Source organism: Arachis hypogaea, chromosome 7 (assembly GCF_003086295.3).
Source record: "Arachis hypogaea cultivar Tifrunner chromosome 7, arahy.Tifrunner.gnm2.J5K5, whole genome shotgun sequence".
Lineage (NCBI taxonomy): Eukaryota > Viridiplantae > Streptophyta > Magnoliopsida > Fabales > Fabaceae > Arachis > Arachis hypogaea.
Window position 1 is genome coordinate 51,303,514 of NC_092042.1, and position 8,567 is coordinate 51,312,080.

Sequence of the window (8,567 nt, forward strand, 5' to 3'; positions counted from 1 at the left end):
CTCAATTAGTTTCTCTAATGCAACAGAATTGCAAGTTCCATGGACTTCCATTGGAAGATCCTCATCAGTTTTTAGCTGAATTCTTGCAAATCTGTGACACTGTCAAGACTAATGGGGTTGACTATGAGGTCTACAGACTTATGCTATTCCCTTTTGCTGTAAGAGACAGAGCTAGAACATGGTTGGACTCACAACCTAAAGAAAGCCTGGACTCTTGGGAAAAGCTAGTCAATGCCTTCTTGGCAAAGTTCTTTCCACCTCAAAAATTGAGTAAGCTTAGAGTGGAAGTCCAAACCTTCAGACAGAAGGACGGAGAATCCCTCTATGAAGCTTGGGAAAGATATAAACAATTAATCAGAAAGTGTCCTTCTGATATGCTTTCTGAATGGAGCATCATAGGAATTTTCTATGATGGTCTCTCCGAACTGTCCAAGATGTCCTTGGATAGCTCTGCTGGAGGCTCTCTTCATCTGAAGAAGACGCCTACTAAAGCTCAAGAACTAATTGAAATGGTTGCAAATAACCAATTCATGTACACTTCTGAAAGGAATCCTGTGAACAATGGGACTAGTCAGAAGAAAGGAGTTCTTGAGATTGACACTCTGAATGCCATATTGGCACAGAACAAAATATTGACTCAACAAGTCAATATGATTTCTCAAAGTCTGTCTGGAATGCAAAATGCACCAAGCAGTACTAAGGAGACTTTATCTGAGGAAGAAGCCTATGATCCTGAGAACCCTTCAATGGAAGAGGTGAATTACATGGGAGAATCCTATGGAAACACCTATAATCCTTCATGGAGAAATCATCCAAATTTTTCATGGAAGGATCAACAGAGACCTCAACAAGGTTTCAACAATAATAATGGTGGAAGAAACAGGTTTAGCAATAGCAAGCCTTTTCCATCATCTTCTCAGCAACAGACAGAGAGTTCTAAGCAGAATAACTCTGACTTAGCAACCATGGTCTCTGATCTAATCAAAACCACACAAAGTTTCATGACTGAAACAAGGTCCTCCATCAGAAACTTGGAAGGACAAGTGGGTCAGCTGAGCAAGAAAATTACTGAACTCCCTCCTAGTACTCTTCCAAGCAATACAGAAGAAAATCCAAAAGGAGAGTGCAAGGCCATCAACATGGCCGAATTTTGGGAGGAAGAAGAGGCAGTGAACGCCACTGAGGAAGACCTCAATAGACGTCCACTGACCTCCAATGAGTTCCCCAATGAGGAACCATGGGAATCTGAGGCTCAAACTGAGACCATAGAGATTCCATTGGACTTACTTCTGCCACTCATGAGCTCTGATGAGTATTCTTCCTCTGAAGAGGATGAGTATGTCACTGAAGAGCAAGTTGCTAAATACCTTGGAGCAATCATGAAGCTGAATGACAAGTTATTTGGAAATGAGACTTGGGAGGATGAACCTCCTTTGCTCACCAAAGAACTGGATGACTTGTCTAGGCAGAAACTGCCTCAAAAGAGACAGGATCCTGGGAAATTTTCAATACCTTGTACCATAGGCACCATGACCTTCAAGAAGGCCTTGTGTGACTTAGGGTCAAGTGTAAACCTCATGCCTCTCTCTGTAATGGAGAAGTTAGGGATCTCTGAGGTGCAACCTGCAAAAATCTCACTAGAGATGGCAGACAATTCAAGAAAACAAGCCCATGGACTTGTAGAGGATGTTCTGGTTAAAGTTGAAAACCATTACATCCCTACTGATTTCATAGTCCTAGAGACTGGGAAGTGCATGGATGAGTCCATCATCCTGGGCAGACCCTTCCTAGCCACAGCAAAGGCTGTGATTGATTTTGATAGAGGAGAGTTGATCATTCAAGTGAATGAAGAATCCTTGGTGTTTAAGGCTCAAGGATATCCCTCTGTCATCATGGAGAGGAAGCATGAAGAGCTTCTCTCAAAGCAGAGCCAAACAGAGCCCCTACAGTCAAACTCTAAGTTTGGTGTTGGGAGGCCACAACCAAACTCTAAGTTTGGTGTTGAACCCCCACACTCAAACTCTAAGTTTGGTGTTGGGAGGTCCCAACATAGCTCTGGACATTTCTGAGGCTCCATGAGAGTCCTCTGTCAAGCTAATGACATTAAAGAAGCGCTTGTTGGGAGGCAACCTAATCTTATATTTTAACTATTTTCTTTTGTTATTTTATCTTTTTTGTAGGTTGATGATCATGAGAAGTCACAAAATCAATGAAAAAAGCAAAAACAGAATGAAAAACAGGAAGAAAAATAGTACACCCTGGAGGACGCACCCACTGACGTTTAAACGCCAGTGAGGTTAGCTGTTGGGCGTTTAACGCCCAGTCTGGCACCATTCTGGGCGTTTAACGCCAGAAAGGGGCATCAGACTGGCGTTAAACGCCAGAAATGGGCAAGAAGCTGGCGTTAAACGCCAGAAATGGGCACCAGCCCGGCGTTTAACGCCAGAAATGGCTCAAAACATGATTTTGAATGCCATTTGGTGCAGGGATGACTTTTCCTTGACACCTCAGGATCTGTGGACCCCACAGGATCCCCACCTACCCTACCACTCCCTCTCTCTTCTTCACCCATTCACCAATCACCTCAATACCTCTTCTTCTTCTACTCTCTTCTTTCTTCTTTTGCTCGAGGACGAGCAAACATTTTAAGTTTGGTGTGGTAAAAGCATTGCTTTTTGTTTTTCCATAACCATTTATGGCATCCAAGGTCGGAGAAACCTCTAGAAAGAGGAAAGGGAAGGCAAAAGCTTCCACCTCCGAGTCATGGGAGATGGAAAGATTCATCTCAAGGGTGCATCAAGACCACTTCTATGAAGTTGTGGCCTTGAAGAAGGTGATCCCCGAGGTCCCTTTTTCACTCAAAAAGGGTGAATATCCGGAGATCCGACATGAGATCCGAAGAAGAGGTTGGGAAGTTCTTACCAACCCCATTCAACAAATCGGAATCTTGATGGTTCAAGAGTTCTATGCCAATGCATGGATCACCAAGAACCATGACCAAAGTGTGAACCCGAATCCAAAGAATTATCTTACTATGGTTCGGGGAAATACTTGGATTTTAGTCCGGAGAGTGTGAGGTTGGCGTTCAACTTGCCTATGATGCAAGGAGATGAACATCCTTACACTAGAAGGGTCAACTTTGATCAAAGGTTGGACCAAGTCCTCACAGTCATATGTGAAGAGGGCGCCCAATGGAAGAGAGATTCAAGAGGAAAGCCGGTTCAATTGAGAAGGCATGACCTCAAACCCGTGGCTAGAGGATGGTTAGAGTTTATACAACGCTCAATCATACCCACTAGCAACCGGTCCGAAGTTACCATAGACCGGGCTATCATGATCCATAGCATCATGATTGGAGAAGAAATAGAAGTTCATGAGGTTATAGCCCAAGAACTCTATAAGGTGGCGGACAAGTCCTCTACCTTGGCAAGGTTAGCCTTCCCTCATCTCATTTGTCACCTCTGTTATTCAGTTGGAGTTGACATAGAGGGAGACATCCCTATTGATGAGGACAAGCCCATCACTAAGAAGAGGATGGAGCACACAAGAGACCCCACTCACCATGAGATCCCTGAGATTCCTCAAGGGATGCACTTTCCTCCACAAAACTATTGGGAGCAGCTAAACACCTCCCTAGGAGAATTAAGTTCCAACATGGGACAACTAAGGGTGGAGCACCAAGAACACTCCATCATCCTTCATGAAATTAGAGAAGATCAAAGAATCATGAGGGAGGAGCAACAAAGACAAGGAAGAGACATTGAGGAGCTCAAGCACTCCATAGGATCTTCAAGAGGAAGAAAGAGCCGCCATCACTAAGGTGGACCCGTTCTTTGATTTCCTTGTTCTTTATTCTTCTGTTTTTTCGAATTTTAGTGTTTATGTTTATCTATGTTTGTGTCTTGTGATCATTAGTGTCTTAGTGTCCATGCCTTAAAGTTGTGAATGTCCTATGAATCCATCACCTCTCTTAAATAAAAATGTTCTTAATTGAAAAAGATAAGAATTACATGAATTTTGAATTTTATAACAGTTTAATTATTTTGATGTGGTGGAAATATTTTTGTTCTCTGAATGTATGCTTAAACAGTGCATATGTATCTTGAATTTGTGGTTCATGAATATTGGCTCTTGAAAGAATGATGAAAAAGGAGACATGTTACTGAGGATCTGAAAAATCATTACAATGATTCTTAAAAAAAGCATTACTATTCAAAAAAAAATATATATATATATAGAAAAAGAAAAAAAACGAAAAAAAAAAAGAAAGAAAAGAAAGAAATAAAGTTGTGATCCAAGGCAATAAGAGTGTGCTTAAGAACCCTGGACACCTCTAATTGGGGACTCTAGCAAAGCTGAGTCACAATCTGAAAAGGTTCACCCAATTATGTGTCTGTTGCATGTATGTATCCGGTGGTAATACTGGAAGACAGAGTGCTTTGGGCCATAGCCAAGACTCAATAAGTAGCTTTGTTCAAGAATCATCATACTTTACTAAGAGAATCAATAACACTATCTGGATTCTGAGTTCCTAAAGAAGCCAATCATTCTGACTTTCAAAGGATAGAGTGAGATGCCAAAACTATTCAGAGGCAAAAAACTAAAAGCCCCGCTCATCTAATTAATACTGATCTTCATAGATGTTTTTGGAATTCATTGCATATTCTCTTCTTTTTATCTTAATTGATTTTCAGTTGCTTGAGGACAAGCAACAATTTAAGTTTGGTGTTGTGATGAGCGGATAATTTATACACTTTTTGGCATTGTTTTTAGTATGTTTTTGGTATGATATAGTTAGTTTTTAGTATATTTTTATTAGTTTTTAGTTAAAATTCACTTTTCTAGACTTTACTATGAGTTTGTGTGTTTTTCTGTGATTTCAGGTATTTTCTGGCTGAAATTGAGGGACCTGAGCAAAAATCTAATTCAGAGACTAAAAAGGACTGCAGATGCTGTTGGATTCTGACCTCCCTGCACTCGAAGTGGATTTTCTGGAGCTACAGAAGCCCAATTGGCGCGCTCTCAATGGCGTTGGAAAGTAGACATCCTGGGCTTTCCAGCAATATATGATAGTCTATACTTTGCTCAAGATTTGATGGCCCAAACCGGCGTTCAAAGTCACATTCAAGATTTCCAGCGTTAAACGCCGGAACTGGCACCCAAATAGGAGTTAAACGCCCAAACTGGCACTAAAGCTGGCGTTTAACTCCAAGAAGAGTCTCTACACGAAAATGCTTCATTGCTCAGCCCAAGCACACACCAAGTGGGCCCGGAAGTGGATTTTTATGTCATTTACTCATTTCTGTAAACCTTAGGCTACTAGTTCTCTATAAGTACGACCTTTTACTATTGTATTTGAAGACTTTGGTAGCAATCTTCGGATCTTTGGACATCTAGTTCTTAGATCATTGGGAGGCTGGCCTCACGGCCATGCCTAGACCTTGTTCTTATGTATTTTCAACGGTGGAGTTTCTACACACCATAGATTAAGGTGTGGAGCTCTGCTGTACCTCGAGTATTAATGCAATTACTATTGTTCTTCCATTCAATTCCGCTTGTTCTTGTTCTAAGATATCACTTGTTCTTCAACTTGATGAATGTGATGATCCGTGACACTCATCACCATTCTCACCCATGAACAAGGTGACTGACAACCACTTTTGTTCTACAAGCAACCAAGGCTCTAGTGAATATCTCTTGGATTCCTGATTGCACGATGCATGGTTGATCGCCTGACAACCGAGTGCTCGCCTGACAACCGAGCCAACCATTCCGTGAGATCAGAGTCTTCGTGGTATAGGCAAGAACTGATGGCGGCATTCAAGAGAATCCGGAAGGTCTAACTTTGTCTGTGGTATTCTGAGTAGGATTCAATGATTGAATGACTGTGACGTGCTTCAAACTCCTAGCAGGCGGGGCGTTAGTGACAGACGCAAAAGAATCGATGGATTCTATTCCGGCCTGACCGAGAACCGACAGCTGAATTCCGCATGCTGTGACAGAGCATTGGCAATCGTTTTCACTGAGAGGATGGGAGGTAGCCATTGACAACGGTGAAACCCTACACAAGCTTGCCATGGAAAGGAATAAGAAGGATTGGATGAAGACAGTAGGAAAGCAGAGAGACGGAAGGGAAGGCATCTTCATGCGCTTATCTGAAGTTCCTACCAATGAATTACATAAGTATCTCTATCTTTACCTTTGTGTTATTTTCGTTCATCACCATATCCATTTGAGTCTGCCTGACTAAGATTTACAAGATGACCATAGCTTGCTTCATACTAACAATCTCCGTGGGATCGAACCTTACTCGCGTAAGGTTTATTACTTGGACGACCCAGTGCACTTGCTGGTTAGTTGTGCGAAGTTGTGTAATGCCATGGTATTGAACACCAAGTTTTTTGGGGTTCATGACCGGGGATTATGAGAGTTGTGAAAAGTATTGTTCATAATTTTGCGCACCATGTCTTAGTGTCTATGCCTTAAAGTTATGAATGTCCTATGAATCCATCACCTCTCTTAAATAAAAACGTGCTTAATTGAAAAAGAAAAGAATTGCATGAATTTTGAATTTTATAACAGTTTAATTATTTTGATGTGGTGGCAATACTTCTGTTCTCTAAATGTATGCTTAAACAGTGCATATGTCTTTTGAATTTGTGGTTCATGAATGTTGGCTCTTGAAAGAATGATGAAAAAGGAGACATGTTACTGAGGATCTGAAAAATCATAAAAATGATTCTTGAAGCAAGAAAAAGCAATGAAAAAAAAATCGAAAAAAATAAAAAAAGAAGAAAAACGAAAAAAAAAATATAATAAAGTTGTGATCCAAGGCAGAAAGAGTGTGCTTAAGAACCCTGGACACCTCTAATTGGGGACTCTAGCAAAGCTGAGTCACAATCTGAAAAGGTTCACCCAATTATGTGTCTGTGGCATGTATGTATCCGGTGGTAATACTGGAAGACAGAGTGCTTTGGGCCACGACCAAGACTCAATAAGTAGCTATGTTCAAGAATCATCATACTCTACTAGGAGAATCAATAACACTATCTGGATTCTAAGTTCCTAAAGAAGCCAATCATTCTAAATTTCAAAGGATAGAGTGAGATGCCAAAACTGTTCAGAGGCAAAAAGCTAAAAGCCCCGCTCATCTAATTAATACTGATCTTCATAGATGTTTTTAGAATTCATTGCATATTCTCTTATTTTTTTATCTTATTTGATTTTCAGTTGCTTGAGGACAAGCAACAATTTAAGTTTGGTGTTGTGATGAGCGGATAATTTGTATGCTTTTTGGCATTGTTTTTAGTATGTTTTTAGTATGATCTAGTTAGTTTTTAGTATATTTTTATTAGTTTTTAGTTAAAATTCACTTTTCTGGACTTTACTATGAGTTTGTGTGTTTTTCTGTGATTTCAGGTATTTTCTGGCTGAAATTGAGGGACCTGAGCAAAAATCTGATTCAGAGACCAAAAAGGACTGCAGATGCTGTTGGATTCTGACCTCCCTGCACTCAAAGTGGATTTTCTCGAGCTACAGAAGCCCAATTGGCGCGTTCTCAACGGCGTTGCAAAGTAGACATCCTGGGCTTTCCAGCAATATATGATAGTCTATACTTTGCCCAAGATTTGATGGCCCAAACAGGCGTTCAAAGTCACCCTCAAGATTTCCAGCGTTAAACGCCGGAACTGGCACCAAAATGGGAGTTAAACGCCCAAACTGGCATAAAAGCTGGCGTTTAACTCTAAGAAGAGTCTCTACACGAAAATACTTCATTGCTCAGCCCAAGCACACACCAAGTGGGCCCGGGAGTGGATTTTTATGTCATTTACTCATCTCTGTACACCCTAGGCTACTAGTTCTCTATAAGTAGGACCTTTTACTATTGTATTTTAATCTTTTGATCACTTTAGATCTCTAGATCATCTTTGGACATCTAGTTCTTAGATCATTGGAAGGCTGGCCTCACGGCCATGCCTAGACCTTGTTCTTATGTATTTTCAACGGTGGAGTTTCTACACACCATAGATTAAGGTGTGGAGCTCTGTTGTACCTCGAGTATTAATGCAATTACTATTGTTCTTCCATTCAATTCCGCTTGTTCTTGTTATAAGATATCACTTGTTCTTCAACTTGATGAATGTGATGATCCGTGACACTCATCATCATTCTCACCTATGAACGAGTGACTGACAACCACCTCCGTTCTACCTTCGATTGGGTGAATATCTCTTGGATTCCTGATTGCACGATGCATGGTTGATCGCCTGACAACCGAGTGCTCGCCTGACAACCGAGCCAACCATTCCGTGAGATCAGAGTCTTCGTGGTATAGGCTAGAACTGATGGCGGCATTCAAGAGAATCCGGAAGGTCTAACCTTGTCTGTGGTATTCTGAGTAGGATTCAATGATTGAATGACTGTGACGTGCTTCAAACTCCTAGCAGGCGGGGCGTTAGTGACAGACGCAAAAGAATCACTGGATTCTATTCCGGCCTGACTGAGAACCGACAGATGATTAGCCATGCTATGACAGAGCATAGGAACATTTTCACTGAGAGGATGGG

General features: G+C 41.2%; 1 non-coding gene across 1 annotated transcript; it reads right to left on the minus strand.

Moving 5' to 3' along the window:
* Positions 1-272: 272 nt before the first annotated feature.
* Positions 273-380, minus strand: LOC112704731 (small nucleolar RNA R71). The gene has a single exon (XR_003155340.1). It is a non-coding gene; the product is annotated as a small nucleolar RNA R71 (small nucleolar RNA).
* Positions 381-8,567: the final 8,187 nt, after the last annotated feature.